Source organism: Giraffa tippelskirchi, chromosome 3 (assembly GCF_054371585.1).
Source record: "Giraffa tippelskirchi isolate mGirTip1 chromosome 3, T2T-mGirTip1v1.2.pri, whole genome shotgun sequence".
In the NCBI taxonomy this organism is placed as follows: Eukaryota; Metazoa; Chordata; class Mammalia; order Artiodactyla; family Giraffidae; genus Giraffa; species Giraffa tippelskirchi.
In genome coordinates, this window is record NC_137277.1 from 38,927,149 (window position 1) to 38,946,066 (window position 18,918).

The following is an 18,918-nucleotide window of genomic DNA, read 5'->3' on the forward strand; positions in this document are numbered from 1 at the left end:
CTCAGGTGTTCGGTTTACCCACTTTGCCTTCCTGCCTTTGATTATTCCACTCTCTGCCAGCAAGTCTCCTGCCTGACTGCTCACCTGTGAACCCAAGTGGGCTTTGCCCTCCACACCACATACCAGATGCTATTCTGCTTCTAGCTGGGAGTTAAAGCAGGTATGCCCTGGAGAGAAAGAGTTACCTCAATAGCCTAAGGCCATGCAGGCTGGTAGCAAAGGGGTCACTAACAAGTTAAACAGGCAACTCCATGGAGAGCTATGGCCTCTGCACCCACTGGCCCCAGGAGGACCCTCTGTTCTCAGCCAGCATGGTGCCTTCTCTCCTACCCTTCTAGAGAGATTGAATGGGAGAGAGGGAATGCGGGGATCTGGGAGCCCAGAACTGGGAAGACACCCCTCCATGTGGTAACACCTGTGTTGACCGCGTGTCCTCAAAGGATGCTATTGCTCCTCTGCCTCCTTCTGAGGGGTCATTGAGAGGGGCAGGGTTTGTTGACAACCACACAGCCAGGAGACCCTGGTCTCTTCTCTCTGGTGGTACCTATGCCGAGTTGCAACTATCCCCCCTAAACCTGCCACCTCACTGTGATTCCTCTGCACAGAAAAGAGTTCTTTCTTCTGATGCCATTGTGAGGAAAGTGGTAAAGTGGAGCTGAGGACTCTGATGCCCAGTGTCCCAGCATGGACCCCAGAACCTCTACCCCAACCCCCAGGGAGCAGCCCTAGAGGTCCCATCTAACCTGAAATCCCAGGGAGGCAGGAGGGCTGGAGGTGATTGCAGATTCACCCCAGGAAAGCAGATCATGGGACATGCATGGAGCTGCTCCTAATGGACTTCAAGGGTGCTGCTCTCTGTGAGCCCACAGCCGAGGTCAGAGATGCCAGAATCTCAGCCCTGACCAGCTGGTGCTGGGGCAAGATGATTCCTACTGCTTGTTCCAAAGCCCTTTGACTGTCTTGTCCTCACTGGCCTGGCAAAGCAGCCCTCCTGCATCTGGAGGGCCCAGACTGATTCCCAGGCTGATCAATTTCTCTCGAGGACAGTCTCTATCTTTCTCCCTCTCTCACCTGCCCTTCCTCCACCTGGTGTGCCTTTTTTTTTTTTTTTTTTTTTGTTGCTTTACACTGAATGTTTTATTTTCTTTTTTTTTTTTTATAAATTTATTTATTTTACTTGGGGGCTAATTACTTTACAATATTGTAATAGTTTTTGCCATACATTGACAAGAATCAGCCATGGGTTTACATGTGTTCCCCTTCCCGAACCCCCCACCCACCTCCCTCCCCCTCCCATCCCTCTGGATCATCCCACTGCCCCGGCCCCGAGCCCTTGTCACATGCATCGAACATGGAATGGTGCTCTGTTTCACATATGACAATACACATGTCTCAATGCCATTCTCCCAGAACGTCCCACTCTCACCTTCTCCCTCAGAGTCCATAAAATTGTTCCATGCATCTGTGTCTCTCATTCTGTCCCGCATATAGGGTTATCGTTATCACCTTTCAGATTCCATATATATGCATTAGTATACTGTATTGTTGTTTTTCTTTCTGGCTTACTTCACTCTGTATAATGGGCTCCAGTTTCATCCATCTCAGTAGAACCGGTTCAAATGTATTTTTTTTAATGGCTGAGTAATATTCCATTGTGTATATGTACCACAGCTTCCTTATCCATTCATCTGCTGATGGACATCTAGGTTGCTTCCATGTCCTGGCTATTGTAAACAGTGCTGCGATGAACATTGGGGTACACGCGTCTCTTTCAATTCTGGTTTCCTCGGTGTATATGCCCAGCAGTGGGATTGCTGGGTCATATGGCAGTTCTATTCCCAGTTTTTTAAGGAATCTCCACACTGTTCTCCATAGTGGCTGTACTAGTTTGCATTCCCACCAACAGTGTAAGAGGGTTCCCTTTTCTCCACACCCTCTCCAGCATTTATTGCTTGTAGACTTTTGGATAGCAGCCATTCTGACTGGTGTGAAATGATACCTCATTGTGGTTTTGATTTGCATTTCTCTAATAATGAGTGATGTTGAGCATCTTTTCATGTGTTTGTTAGCCATCTGTATGTCTTCTTTGGAGAAATGTCTGTTTAGTTCTTTGGCCCATTTTTTGATTGGGTCATTTATTTTTCGGGAATTCAGCTGCAGAAGTTGCTTGTATATTTTTGAGATTAATTGTTTGTCTGTTGCTTCATTTGCTATTATTTTCTCCCATTCTGAAGGCTGTCTTTTCACCTTGTTTATAGTTTCCTTTGTTGTGCAAAAGCTTTTAATTTTAATTAGGTCCCATTTGTTTATTTTTGCTTTTATTTCCAATATTCTGGGAGGTGGGTCATGGAGGATCCTGCTGTGATTTATGTCGGAGAGTGTTTTGCCTATGTTTTCCTCTAGGAGTTTTATTGTTTCTGGTCTTACGTTTAGATCTTTAATCCATTTTGAGTTTATTTTTGTGTACGGTGTTAGGAAGTGTTCTAGTTTCATTCTTTTACAAGTGGTTGACCAGTTTTCCCAGCACCACTTGTTAAAGAGGTTGTCTTTTCTCCATTGTATATTCTTGCCTCCTTTGTCGAAGATAAGGTGTCCATATGTGCGTGGGTTTATCTCTGGGCTTTCTATTTTGTTCCATTGATCTATATTTCTATCTTTGTGCCAGTACCATACTGTCTTGATGACTGTGGCTTTGTAGTAGAGTCTGAAGTCAGGCAGGTTGATTCCTCCAGTTCCATTCTTCTTCCTCAAGATTGCTTTGGCTATTCGAGGTTTCTTATATTTCCATACAAATTGTGAGATGATTTGTTCTAGTTCTGTGAAAAATACCATTGGTAGCTTGATAGGGATTGCATTGAATCTGTAGATTGCTTTGGGTAGAATACTCATTTTCACTATATTAATTCTTCCAATCCATGAACACGTTATATTTCTCCATCTGTTTGTGTCCTCTTTGATTTCTTTCATCAGTGTTTTATAGTTTTCTATATATAAGTCTTTTGTTTCTTTAGGTAGATATATTCCTAAGTATTTTATTCTTTTTGATGCAATGGTGAATGGTATTGTTTCCTTAATTTCTCTTTCTGTTTTCTCATTATTGGAGTATAGGAATGCAAGGGATTTCTGTGTGTTAATTTTATATCCTGCAACTTTACTATATTCATTGATCAACTCTAGTAATTTTCTAGTAGAGTCTTTAGGGTTTTCTATGTAGAGGATCATGTCATCTGCAAACAGTGAGAGTTTTACTTCTTCTTTTCCTATCTGTATTCCTTTTATTTCTTTTTCAGCTCTGATTGCTGTGGCCAAAACTTCCAAAACTATGTTGAATAGTAGTGGTGAAAGTGGGCATCCTTGCCTTGTTCCTGACTTTAGGGGAAATGCTTTCAATTTTTCACCATTGAGGATAATGTTTGCTGTGGGTTTGTCATATATAGCTTTTATTATGTTGAGATATGTTCCTTCTATTCCTGCTTTCTGGAGGGTTTTAATCATAAATGGATGCTGAATTTTGTCAAAGGCTTTTTCTGCATCTATTGAGATAACCATATGGTTTTTTTCTTTCAATTTGTTAATGTGGTGTATTACATTGATTGATTTGCGGATGTTAAAAAAACCTTGCATTCCTGGGATAAAGCCCACTTGGTCATGATGTATGATCTTTTTAATATGATGTTGGATTCTGTTTGCTAGAATTTTATTAAGGATTTTTGCATCTATGTTCATCAGTGATATTGGCCTGTAGTTTTCCTTTTTTGTGACATCTTTGTCTAGTTTTGGAATTAGGGTGATGGTGGCCTCATAGAATGAGTTTGGAAGTTTACCATCTTCTGCAATTTTCTGGAAGAGTTTGAGCAGGATAGGTGTTAGCTCTTCTCTAAATTTTTGGTAGAATTCCGCTGTGAAGCCGTCTGGTCCTGGGCTTTTGTTTGCTGGAAGATTTCTGATTACACTTTCGATTTCCGTGCTTGTGATGGGTCTGTTAAGATCTTCTATTTCTTCCTGGTTCAGTTTTGGAAAGTTATACTTTTCTAAGAATTTGTCCATTTCTTCCAAGTTGTCCATTTTATTGGCATATAGCTGTTGGTAGTAGTCTCTTATGATCCTTTGTATTTCTGTGGAATCTGTTGTGATCTCTCCATTTTCATTTCTAATTTTGTTGATCTGATTCTTCTCCCTTTGTTTCTTGATGAGTCTGGCTAATGGCTTATCAATTTTGTTTATCTTCTCGAAAAACCAGCTTTTAGTTTTGTTGATTTTTGCTATGGTCTCTTTTGTTTCTTTTGCATTTATTTCTGCCCTAATTTTTAAGATTTCTTTCCTTCTACTGACCCTGGGGTTTTTCATTTCTTCCTTCTCTAGTTGCTTTAGGTGTAGAGTTAGTTGATTTATTTGATTTTTTTCTTGTTTCTTGAGGTACGCCTGTATTGCTATGAACCTTCCCCTTAGTATTGCTTTTACAGTGTCCCATAGGTTTTGGGTTGTTGTGTTTTCATTTTCATTCATTTCTATGCATAATTTTATTTCTTTTTTGATTTCTTCTGTGATTTGTTGGTTATTCAGAAGCGTGTTATTTAGCCTCCATATGTTGGAACTTTTAATAGTTTTTTTCCTGTAATTGAGGTCTAATCTTACTGCATTGTGGTCAGAGAAGATGGCTGGGATGATTTCAATTTTTTTGAATTTACCAAGGCTAGATTTATGGCCCAGGATGTGATCTATCCTGGAGAAAGTTCCATGTGCACTTGAGAAAAAGGTAAAATTGATTGTTTTGGGGTGGAAACTCCTGTAAATATCAATTAAATCTAATTTGTCTATTGTATCATTTAAAGTTTGTGTTTCCTTGTTAATTTTCTGTTTAGTTGATCTATCCATATGCGTGAGTGGAGTATTAAAGTCTCCCACTATTATTGTGTTATTGTTAATTTCCCCTTTCATACTTGTTAGTATTTGCCTTATATATTGTGGTGCTCCTATGTTGGGTGCATATATATTTATGATTGTTACGTCTTCTTCTTGAATTGATCCTTTGATCTTTATGTAGTGTCCTTCTTTGTCCCTTTTCACATCCTGGTGTGCCTTTTAACACTTGCGGGACTGATAGCCACATCTCAGGGGATGAGCCTCTTTAGCTTGACTGTTCATTCATTTGAAAACATTGCTTGGGGTCCATGGGGTGCCGGCCCTGCTGGGCTCTGAGGAGCGTCAGAGAAGTCTTGGAGTGAGTGAGGAGCCCCCAGTGAGTCTCTTCTCCTCTCTGCATCTGTTTCCTCTTTGGTAAATGAAGAGAGATGAACTGGTAGAGTCTGACTTTCCCTTTCGTGTTGGAGGGTGGGACATTCTGAGATTGCACCCTGAGTGGTTAACAGGCAGGTCGGAGAGAGATTTAGGCACAGGGGTAAAGAACATGCCTGCCAATGCCAGAGATGCAAGGGATGCAGGTTCGATTCCTGGCTCCAAAAAATCCCCTGGAGAAGGGAATGGCTACCCACTCTGGTATTCTTGCCTGGAGAATCCCATGGACAGAGGAGCCTGCTGGGCCGCAGTCCAAGGTGTTGCAAAGAGTCAGACACTGAATGACTAACACTTTCACTTTCACTTTCATGCTAATGACTGCATGTTTCATGCAGTGGACATGCCACAAGTTACTTAATCATTGTGGTAATTTTGAACAAAAAGTAAGGGAGGTATGTCAACTTAAGTGTTACTTTCTTCCAGGAAGCTTTCCTAAGATCCCAGAGAAAAAAATCCAGGGTCAAAAAGGTGAATATTTCTGTGGCTGCTGACAAATGTGGAGAAGAAATTCATCATGCAAGCTTTTCTACAAATTTCACAAGCCATCACCAATGGCTGAGTGTGCCTTCTCCTCACTGTGAAATGCTATTGTGATTTTTAGTATTAGTTTTTCTTTTCTTGATTTTAGCTTCTGTGGAAAACAGAACTTTGTTTTCATTTCCTTTGGCTGTTAAATCCATGAGCTGTAATCATGGCTTTACCTGTTTCTAGTAGAGTGTAGCCAACTCTGAATCAGGGTCTTGGCCTGTTTTGGGCCTTGCATCTGAAAAGCAATAAGCTGCACAACAATACATCTAGGACAGGAGGGGAGTTTAGAAACATGTATATGTATTGCCGAGTTCTTTGCTATGCACCTGAAACTATCACCATATTGTTAATCTGTTAAACTCCAAAATAAAATAAAAAGTTAAAAAAGAGACATCTAATATTTGCGTTGTTTCTTTAGTGTAAACCATTTAAAATAAGTTTTATTTTATATTAGCATAGTTATAATTCTCAGACAAATGAATAAATACAAGATGAATATCACTAAGTTTTGTATGGGTTAGAATTGACTTGTGGACTGATTTCCAAATATATACGATGCTACATGAACACAGAAAGAAATATGTATATAATATTTTTAAATATTTATATTAATTTATTAAAGAAATTAATTTATTTAATAAATATTTATTATTAATTAATGTAATAATTAACAATATAAATATATGTAAATGTTTTGTTTTAAATATATATGTTTTTATGTTACAACAATAATATAAATATAACATTATATTTCTATTTTATAAAAATAAATATTTTTTCATATTTCTTTCTACTTTCTCACCCAAGTGAGAAATTATACTCTATGAACAATTATTAATATTGTTATTATTTTGTAAAGAGGATATCACATTAATTTGTGTTAATCTTATTTGGGTAAACAGAAAGAAGCTGAAATTGTAAATGATCTTTATTAAGGATCAGAGAACAAACTGAACTTAATTGTGTTTAGAAAGAGTATAAATTCAGAATCTAGAGGAAAAACCTCAGATGCCAGGTCATGACTTTCCATACAACCAGACATTTGATTCCAACTTGTGAAGTATGTCAGAGTCGTCTTCCAGGAGTCACGGACTTAGGTTGTTGAATTTTCTCTGTGGATTCTTTTTAAAGACTTTTCATGTTCTGAGGAGTTTACATGCAACTGTAAATGCTTCAGGGCAAGAATTTATATTGAATATTTTCTTGTCTTAGAATGTGCTTTAGTGAAAATGGAATTAGTAGTGTTGGTTGGATATTGTAACATATTGCTAAATTAAGAACATAGTTTATTATGAATAAACCTAGAAGACTTTGTTAAATAATATAATATGCATTATGGTTCTGAGCTATGAGAATGCTATAATTTGTAAACGTTCCCTGGGAGAAAATTTTGCATCAGTGTTGAACTGCCTCCTGAGGGCAATCTTTATGTCTTCTAGCTCACATCATTCTAAATAAGTTAAATCCAACATTTTAGAATATGTAGACCTGCTTCCAAAATTGCTATTTTAAGTAAGAGTTGAGTCACCCATAACACTAGAGTAAAGAACACATGTATTAGTATCTCTGAAACACACACACAGAGAGTACTATCAGATGTAGAAAATTTGCAATACAGAAATCAAGACTTCTTGGAAGGCAGACCCTAAAGAAATAATACTAGTTTCCAAAAAATTCTGAGGGTTTTCCTAACAGAAACAACTTGTTGATTTTTGTTGTCAATCAAAACATTTGAAAATATAATCCCACAGAAAAGGATAAAATGACAGGTCACCTGGAAAAGACATGCTAAGAAACAGGTAGGATTAAACTTGGTTTTAAGAACTCACATTGCTTTACAATTTAAAATTTGAAGGAGAAGGCAACGTGGGAACTAGAATACATTAAAATCACATATATGAACAACGTCAGGTTCTTATAAACATACTCGGGATGGGGGACTCTTTGGCATGCACTTTTATATAGAACTGATAAGCATATGTTTGAAACCACAAACATGAAAGGTGTAAAGTGGAGAAGGAAAACATAGTACTTCAGAAAGAATATATCTAAAAGAAAGTGGCATTCAACCCAAAGGAGTTGACATGCAGCGGATGTGAACAACTGGATCCTCAAAAATATAACTTAAGTAGTTAAGTACAATGAAAAAGTTTACTAGATGATTAAAGAGGTGCTAAGACAGAGAAGTCAGGTTGAGTTCTGCCTCTGGGCATTGTCTGAGAAACCGGTCGGGTTCCTCATCCACCTCTCTGCCCCTGATCACACACACCCCATTCTAGCGCCCCTGAGACTTTACTTATAGAGGCTTTGTACCACCATATGTTCTTGGAATGAGATCTTCCTCACACTTGGGAGAAAAGAGAGGAAAGAACAGGAGATCAGGAAAAAGGGTAGGAAAAATAAGAATATCAACTGCAGGAATGATGAAACAGATATGAACCTGCATAATTTGAGATACTTTTGCAGTGACTGAGTTGAGAACGTGGAATTCAAAGGAGGCATCTATTTCAGGTCTGGGTTGAGCGGATGCAGCAGGAATTTGCCTCCGTGAGCAGAACCCCAGCGGAAGTCGGAATTTTGTCAAGTTTTCCAGGAAGCCTCAGAAGTCTTGTGGCTGACTTGGAATTTTCCCCGGGTATGATCTTTGAAAGTTTGAAAGTCCAGGGCAGTTTTACCTGGATCTGTAAATCAGAAGGGCCCCGGTTGACATCTGAGTCAAGCAATTTTTAAAAATTATTATATAAAAAAAGAATGTATAGGTCAATTATATCTCAATAACACTGGGGAAAAAGAAAGGAAGGTAGTATAGTAAAATGACAATAGTAGGATTACAAGTATTTTCTTCTTTGTATTTTAAAAATAATAGCCAGTTCTGGTTCAAATGGTGATGAAGGAAGATCCTGAACTCTTTCCTCCCACAGACACACTGAACCTACAGCTTCAGATGGAATAATTTCCTCTAAAAATAATAGCCCTTATTTCCTGCAATGGCTTTTACCTAAAGAATTAAAATAATCTATGAATATTTTTAATTCTTATATTATTATAATATATAATATTATATTATTTATTTATTATTATATAATAATATATTAATATTTATATATTTATACATAAATGATTGTACATAATATATTATTATAAATATAACAATGTATTATTATAGATAATAATATATTATTGTATTTATACTAATGATAATATTATTATATTATATATTATATATATTCTATATATTATGCTATATATATTCTATATTCTATATTATAGTCTATATTATATATATTATATTATAATATATTGTATTATTATAGTATATAATATATATTTTATAATATAAATTATATAATATTATATATTATATTATATTATATTATTATATTATATAATTATATATTATTATATTATATTATATATTATACATATATTATATATTATTATATATTATATATCTTATATTATATATTATATATAACTATAATATGATATATATTATAATATATCATATTATATATTATTAATATTTATATATATTAATATATTATACATTACATATAATATTATATGTAATTATAATATAATATGATATATTATATATTATAAGATATTATATTATATATTATTAATATATATAAATATATTAATATATATTATTGATATATTATAATACATTATACTATATATATAATATATAGTATATATGTATAATATTATATGTATAATGTATAATGTATAATAATGTATAATGTATAATAATGTATAATATTTATATACTATATATAATATTTATATATTAATATATATAAATAAATATATATGAAATATTATATATGATATATATGATATATGATACATATATAATATAATATATAATATAAATATATCTATATATAATATATAATATATAAGTATATTATATTTAAATATTTAAAGAGAATATATTTATATATTATAATATACAATATACTATATATATATAATATATAATAAATAAAAATATATAATATATATAATATAATATAATAATATTATTATTATTATATATTGAATTATTATACATAAATAGATAAAATAATCTGTGGACATTTGGGGTTCCCTGATATCTTAGTTGGTAAAGAATCTGCCTGCAATGCAGGAGACCCAGACCCTGGTTGGATTCCTGGGTTGGGAAGATCTGCTGGAGAGGGGATAGGCTACCCACTCCAGTATTCTTGGGCTTCCCTTGTGGCTCTGCTGGTAAGGAATCCACCTGGAATGCGGGAGACCTGGGTTCAATCCCTGAGTTGGGAAGATTCCCGGAGAAGGGAAAGGCTACCCACTCCAGTATTCTGGCCTGGAGAATTCTATACACTGTATATTCCATGGGGTCCCAAAGAGTCGGACAAGACTGAGCAACTTTCACTCACATGGACATTTAATGAGATGAGAGCAGAAACTTTGGAACACTGTATGTGTTCCTATTATCGAGGGGTTGATTTTGGTAGAATCAATAAAAGATCTACAGTTAGTGTGACAAAATTCACTAATGGGAATTTAAACCTGGTTGGCAGAACTCAGTGATATCCATCCACAAAACAGACTCACCCACAAGAGACTTGTACTAGACCCAGAAGTTCCTGCCTCTATGATGTCTTGGGAACACTCAAGATCAAAGTTTTAAAATCATGGGATAGGGAAAATAAGGAGGTTCTGAAAGAATAACTCTATCTCATAGGGTTTACAAAAGAGGGTCACAAAAGAGATGTAAGGTGGGTGTATATGCATGTGAAGTGTCAAACAGAGATGCTATCACTCCTTTTTTTTCCTCTTAGTGCTCGGCGGCAACTGCCTGCGCTTCTTTTTTCCTCCACTGCCACCCAGTTCTCCATCAGTTGTCATCATGGGTTTTGAAAACCTGAAAAGCCCTGACCACCTCTGGGTGCTGAATGACTCCTTGGCAGACAAGAGCTACATCTAGGGGTCTATGTCATCACAAGCAAACGTGGCAGAATTTGAAGCTGTCTCCGACCCCACCACCTCCTGACTTGTGTCGTGCCATATGTTGGTATATGAAGTGAAAGTCACTCAGTCACGACCCCATGGACTGTAGCCCATCAGCCTCCTCTGTCCATGGAATTCTCCAGGCAGGAATATTGAAGTGGGTTGCCATTCCCTTCTCCAAGGGATCTTCCCAATCCAGGGACTGAACCTGGGTCTCCTGCATTGGCAGGTGGATTCTTTACTGTCTGAGCCACCAGGGAAGCCCAAGGTATAATCACATCCAATCTTACAAAAAGACCAGCCTGCCAGGGGTGAAGAAAACTTTGGGCAAATATGGCCCTGCTAATGTGGAAGACACCACAGAAAGTGATGATGAGGACATTGATCTCTTTGTATCTAATGAAGAGGAGGGAAGTGAAGAAACCAAGAGGCTAAGAGAAGACCCCTTACACAGTATGAGTCAAAGAAAGCCAAACAACCATCACTTGTTGCCAAGTCTTCTGTCTTACTAGACATGAACCCTTGGGATGATGAGACAGGTATGGCAAAACTAGAGAAGTGCATCAGAAGTATTCAAGCAGAAGGCTTAGTCTGGGGCTCTCCTAAACTAGCTCTGGTGGGGTAAGAAATTAAAAAACTCCAAATACAGTGTGTAGTTGAAGACAATGAATTTGCAACAGATCAGTTGGAGGAGTAGATCACTGCGTTTGATGAGGACGTGCAGTCTATGGTCGTGGCTGTGTTCAACAAAATCTAAAATCCATCATGGATCAGTGCCCTTAAATAACAGCTTGAAACACAAAAAGAGAGACAGAGACAAACACTCTCACAGAGTAGGTCCTCCCATTTTCAGACCTTCCCAAGAGCCATGCTTCCCTTTCCAGGGTTATGCAAAGCCCAAAGCCAGAGTTGAGGTTTGTACTGTGTGTGCTGAGTCGCTCAGTCGTGTCCAACTCTTTGCGATGCCATGGACTGTAGCCTCCCAGATTCCTCTGTCCATGGGATTCTCCAGGCAAGAATACTAGAATGGGTTGCCATGTCCTCCAGGGGGTCTTCCTGACCCAGGGATCGAACCCTAGTCTCTTTGGTCTCCTGCACTGGCAGATGGGTTCTTTACCACTAGAGCCACCTGGGAAGCCCAGAGTTAAGGTTAGGACCCGATGATAACCCAGAGAACACAGAGGGCTTTCCTATATTGCTCTTTGGAGGCACTGTCAGCCCATTAGCTGACATCTCACCACCACCCCACTCCACCCAGAACTCTATGAAGCTGGACCAGCACAGAAGCTTAAGGAATTCATATTTGCTCCCAATGCTCTAAATCTGGACTCCTGCAGGCAAGGATCAACAAAGGAAGGTTAGTAGACAGCTAGGAGGGAGAGCCAAGCTGAATAATCTGAATACATGGTTCCCATTGGGGAAGACTTAATGGAGGACACAGGAGAATGCTTAAAAGCTCCAAGGCATGTTCCCAGTGATCCTGAAAGATCTTGTTAAAGAAAGAAAAGCTTGCAAAAGGGCTCAACAGAAAAGTTCTTGGGAAAATCATCTACTCCAAAAAAATTTTTTTTGGCAGTGCTGGATCTTCGTTTCAGTGTGTGGGCTTTGTTTTGTGGCAGCTTGTGGCTTCTCTTGTTGTAGAGCATGGACTCTAGAGCGTGTGGGCTCAGTATTTACAGGCTCTCTAGCTGAGCATGGGCTTAGTTGCACCATGGCTTGTGGGATCTTAGTTCCCTGACCAGGGATTAAACCCATGTCTCCTGCGTTGGAAAACAGATTTTTAACCACTGGACCACTAGGGAAGTCCCATCCCCTTCAATTTTTAAAATAAAGAATATGGGTTATCACTGAAGAAAACTGAATTAAGACTCTAGAACCAACTTCAAGAACTTTACCATTTTTAACTTTACCAACTTTACCATTGTTTACCAAGAAATAGAGAAGGCTGCAAATAAGAAAGTTTATTTGAGGTCTTAGGAGCTGCAATTCTGGAGACACAGATTTGGGTAAAATGAGTGTTTCAGGGAAGAGAAAGGGGCAGGGGAATTAGAAAGGCAAAAGCCATAAGGTTGTTAAAGTTGTCTGGCAAGAATTAGAGTTAACTTGAATATAGTTCAGTTGTACAGAATCTGCCTGCAAGGTGGGAGACCCAGGTTCGATCCCTGGGTAGGGAAGATCCCCTGGAGAAGGAAATGGCAACCCACTCCAGTATTCTTGCCTGGAGAATCCCATGGACAGAGAAGCCTGGTGGGCTACAGTTCACGGGGTCACAAAGAGTTGGACATGACTGAGTGACTAAGCATGAACTGATGCAAGGAAGTATTTGTCTGTAAGAGACAGTTTGTTAGGAGTTATTTAGGGCACAGGTCCAATAAGTACCTTGAGTTTCTGGAATATTGGGCAAATCTTCTGGTTGTCTGCAGTAAGACAATAGAGTATGTCTGAGATCCATTCTGAGAGTGTGTTTGTAAGTCCAATTTGTTCATAAGTCCAACAGAGTTAGCCTAGGTACCCAACCAACACAATAGACTGTATAGACTGTACTGTAATAGGTTTATAATACTTTTCACACAATACATAAAAAACAAACACAAAAAATAAAGAAAACCTTTTTAAATCTTGCAATACAATACCTTGAAAAGTATGGTAGTATGGTACAACAGCTGGCTTCAGGGGCTGGAATCGAGTGAACAGGCAGGAAGAGTTACTGATTGGAGGAGGGAAAGGAGGTGGGAGATGGTAGAGCTGAAGGATTGTCAGCAACAGGAGACAGAGGGCAAGATGCAATTTCACTCATGCCCGATGGGATGGAACACATGTTCACATCTTTGAAAGTTCAAAGCTTGAAGGTATGTATGCAGGGGACTTACTGTAAATGGTCAAAGTTCAGACTCCATCTGGGTTGCGACATTCATTGTCACACTTCTTCAATGGCCTCCAGGCTCCATTTGAGAGAGTTCTCTTAGCTATATCAACTCCATTTTGATTTTCCTTTCACACTATGCATATATATTATGTGGATATCTTGTTTAAATGCAGATTTTGATGTAGAAGGCTTGAGGAAGGCCTGTGATTCTGAATTTCCAACAAACTTTCACATAACACAGATGCTACTGGGTAGCAGACCACATTTTGAGTAGAATGGTCTAGATTTATGGAAAGGGTTACAGAAAAATGAAGAGAAAAAAATTAGAAATGATGAATTAAAAGATAAGGAGAAGGTTATAATAGATATTTATTTTTCTAATACCATTCATTCTCTCTTAATCTCTGCCGTGTTTCCTGTTGTGTCATTTTTCTCTCTTCCATGTGGATAGCTTTGATGAGTCTCACAGTCAGGTTCTCCTCTGGCTTAAGGAATGGGCTTATGATCCAAGACAGACCAGTTGGACACACTTTTCTGGGGTGTATATATATATATATATATATATATATATATATATATATATAACACACACACACATATATATGTATGTGCATACATGCTAAATCACTTCAGTCGTATCTGACTCTTTGTGACCCTATGGACTATAGCCCACCATGCTCCTCTGTCCCTGGGACTCTCCAGGCAAGAATACTGGAGTGGGTTTCCCTGCCCTCCTCCAGGTGATCTTCCCGAGCCAGGGATCGAACCTGCATCTCTCACGTCTCCTGCATTGGCAGGCGGGTTCTTTACCACTAGCACCACCTGGGAAGCCTGCCTATCTATCTATCTATATAAAATTCATATAATACGTATTCTCTTTTCCTTCATATGCTTCCAAGATTCTTCCAAGTATTCAGGTATGGATTTAGTTTGTTGACCTTAAACAAATAGACTGCCAGACATTTCTCCAGCAAAGATGGGTTAATTTGGGATTAGCAGAGAATTGCAGTTCAGAGTCTGCAATCACGGAGAGCCAAGTGCAAGTCCCCCTATGGCAAGGGAAGGACAATAATATCATGGGGGCGAAAGGAAGTCGGGAGGGCTGTAGCAAACAAAGAATTCATTGCTTTTCATTGGCTGAGTGAAAGAACAGGAGTCTTTCTTCTTTCGGTTGGGGTCTGCTATCCACACAGGGCTCGAGAGCTCCCCGTTCTGGTCTCTCAACTCTATCAACAGATGAATTTTCTGTTCATAAGTTTTTAACAAGTTCATGTTCATGACTGTATTGTATTAATACACGACAGAATATTTTTCTATTATATTGACGATGGATATTTGGGTTTTCAATGGACCATTATGAATAATGCTTTTGTGGGCATTCTTATGCGTGTGCCCATTGGTGCCCTTGTCTTGAGTATAAACCTAGGAGTGACGCTGCTGGGTTACAGGGTATATACATTTTCATCTTTACTAGATACTGACAAACTGATCTTCAAAGATGTTGCAACAACTTGCATTCCCATCATAAATTAAGCATTATAAGTCAGTGAGGGTGGGGCAGGGAATGGATTATTCCCTCTTGTTGAGGCAATTGATTGCTCATTTGAAAAACAAAGACCTCTTGGATGTATATATTACATTACACGATGTGCCAAAATAAATGCAGGGTGGATTTAAGAGTTAAATACAAAGCTCCAAATTTTAAAAACCCAAGACAATAAATAAGTGACTGTTTATATAACTGTCAATGATAGCAGGCATTCTAGGCATGTAAGCAATGGAAGGAGGCATGAAGGAAAAGATCAATAGATCTGACTACATAAACATATTTTAAATGTATGTAAAAATTACCCAAATTGAAAGACAAACAACAAATTTGGAGAAATATTTGCAGAAAATATGAAAACGTTAGTATATTTAACCTGTAAAGATCTAATAGAAATCTGAAACAAACTAAAAAATAAAAATATTGAAGTGAAAATGCTGACATCTCACTGAATAAATAAGCCAAGAATATAAAAGGCAACTTACAAAAGAGAAAAATGTTATCATGTTTAATAGAAGAAAATACTCAGCTTCACTAGGAAACAGAAAAAGCAAAGTAAATTTTTAAGATATTTTTGCCTCTCAAATTTGAAATGATTAATATAATTAATATTTGTGATGACATGGTAAAATGGATATGGACAACTTCTAAATGGAGATTAAGGCATCACCTTTCTGTTATTAGATAGTTTAACAACACAGATTAAGGGTCTTAAAATATTCATATCTCATGTTAAATATCTACTTTGTGAAAACAAAAATATTACATATCTCAAAATAAATTTAATAAAAACATGGAAATTCATTTTTAAAAAAACCTTCAAGACTTTTCTTTAGAAACAACACTTGAATAAAGGGATAGACCATACCATGGAAAGATCCAATACTGTAAAGCTTCTATCCCCAAATTATAAATTCAACACATTCTAAGTAAAAACCCAATGGTAGAAGATTCCAGTGAGAAAAATGATTCTACAGCTAAACTGGAAGAGAGAACATGTGATACTAATCAACTATTAATACATTTGGGAGGAAAGAGGGTAATGAGAATGTGATGTGAATATGAGATTTTCAGAACTGTGCATCCGTTCCACAGCTACGGTGGTTGGAACACTGTGGCACAGCACAGAATGGTGGAACAGAATATGAAGTTGTTCAGAAGCATTTAATTGACATTTAATATTTGGCAAAAGCATTCTTCAAGTTATTGGGAACTGTCTTGGGAGCACAGGCTATAGAGTTAAAAAACATAGCATCGTATCCCTATGTCAAATCAGGTACTAAAATTTTGGTTGGAAAAATGGAAAATGTAAAAAATAAAATTATAAAATACATAGCAGAAAAATAGATGAGTATTTACGTAAACTTGAGATGGGGAAAGTAATTTCAAGTATGGCAGCAAAGACAGATGTCATAAAGTAAAATATTTATATACTACTTGACTACAGAAGATAAAAGTTTGTATGTCAAAAACACAATTAGCATTAATGAGAGGCAAATATAGATAAGGAAAATAGTTGCAGCTAAGAGATAAAACTTGTACTCATAGAAGAAGAAAAAGAACCTTTACAATAAATGCAAAGTAGAACAGTAATGGGAAATGGGGATTATCACATTGTAAAGATTTCAGCTCCCCAATCTTTCTGGCACCAGGGACCAATTTCATGGAAGACAGTTTTTTCCACAGAAAAGGGGAGTGTGCAGTGGTTAATGTGATAATGCAAGCAATGGTGGGGATAGTTCAGGTGGCAATGGAAATGATGGGGAGTGCTAGATGAAGCTTCACTCGCTTACCTGCTTACCTGCCCACTGCTCACCTCCTGCTCTGTGGCCCAGTTCCTGGGGGTTGGGGGATCCCTGGTTTAAATGATAATACCTGAAGTTGCTTAAGGTCTGGAAAGGGGCCCTCTTGCATTGAATTGGCAGAACATTCAAATGGTACAATGCATCTAGTTGATAATTTGTCAATATTCTTAAGTGTGTTGAAGATATATACATGCATATGGTCTGATCAAGGAAATAGCTGTGCAGAGACATATAAAACTTTGCATTTAATAATGGAAAACTGGAAACAATCTAAAGGGTTAAGATAGCATTGATTAAGGAAATCCTGATGCAGGTATAAGATGATACAGCCAATACACACAACAGAGTAGGCACATTTATTTAATATGGGATTGAAGAAAACCAGGCTGTGATGGAGGAGGGGTGGGTGGACAGGAGAGTTTTGGGATGTGATGAGAGTGGAAGCACACAATGCCAAAAGTCAGAAAAAAGTGAAGAAATGGAGGCAGGTGTTGCAGAGAGGCTGAGACTCACACCCAGGCAACCTTGTTTTGAACATATCTTCCCTCTATTGGCAACTTTGCTAATGACTCTTGTTAATGACACTACTGAAACCATCCATCACTAATTGGCCTCCTCCACTCTCCTCTCTAAGGTCTGATTTCTTTCTAAACGACACAAATGAAAGCAAAATCTTTTCTGGGTGTCCCTTCCCTCTGGCCTTGTTAGCAGAGATGCAGAAGACAATTAGCAAATCCCCAGCCACCTCTCAGCCAAGTTATCCTGAACTCTCATTTGGGAGCTAATTAGAGGATTCTGTTTGTGGAACATTCAAGGACTTCATTTCCATCCCCGTCACCACTGTCTCAGTGGGAAACTTTGCGAGAAAGATGGATGGATGGGTGAACATCCATGAAGATGGGTGAACCTCCTGAGGCTCCGCTGAGCTTGAGAAGTCAGCAAAGTGTTTTGGGACCCAGGAAATTAATCATGCCTCCTTCCAAGTGTCCACGGCAGGGCAGAAGCTTCTGTTGTTCTGAGTCTTTCACTAGTTCATTCAAGGGAAGTGAGGGCCACGGTGATACAAAGGACATTAACTCTGGCCGGGCAAGGCTGGAGTTTGGGGTAGTAAGTTCCTGTTCTGGTGCTTTCTAGCATGAGGTCACAAACTCTAGAAAGACGCAACTCAAAACCCAATGGATTTTTAACACCTTCTACATTATACTTGTGGTGCTGGTTTAGTCTCTAAATCATGTCCAACTCTTGTGACCCCATGGACTGTAGCCCACCAGGCTCCTCTGTCCATGGAATTCTCCAGGCAACAAAACTGGAGTGGGTTGACATTTCCTTCTCCAGGGGATCTTCCCAACCCAAGGATTGAACCTGGGTCTCCTGCATTGCAAGTAGATTCTTTACCAAGTAAGCCACCAGAGAAGGGCCACCAGGAAAGAGCCACCAGGGAACATTATACTTATCAACACACTAATTCTGTATTTCAATTCATTTAATTCTCAGAATAATCATTTGAATTGTGTGCTATGATTCCCGTTTCATAAATGAGAAACTGGGGCCCACGGAGGGGAACTGACCTGTCCGGTGTCACATAGCTAACAAATAGCAGTGTCTGCCCAGAAGCCAGGTCTCCCAACTTCTGGGTCCAATGCTGACCTCCCTTGATCACAGCTAGTTTAATGCACAAGGAACATGGGTTGCTCAGCTTGCTGCCCAGCACATGGAGGAAGCTTGATTCATATTTGCTTTTCCATATACCCTGGCCTGGGCAACTATTTGTAAATACCAAATAAAGGTCTGAAGTCTTTTAGTGCCTTAATATCCTAAACTCTTCAGATCCTACAAACATAAACTCTGAAAACAAGGCTAGATATTTTCTGGCTGATGTTCCAAGATTCCTTCCCAAG

General features: G+C 38.0%; 1 protein-coding gene and 1 pseudogene across 1 annotated transcript in view; one reads left to right on the forward strand and one right to left on the reverse strand.

Annotated features, from left to right (window-relative positions):
* The window catches only part of OR1R1 (olfactory receptor family 1 subfamily R member 1), a 188,685-nt gene that overhangs the window by 5,721 nt on the left and 164,046 nt on the right, over positions 1-18,918 (reverse strand). The window lies entirely within an intron of this gene.
* Positions 10,703-11,560, forward strand: LOC145540903 (elongation factor 1-beta-like; annotated as a pseudogene).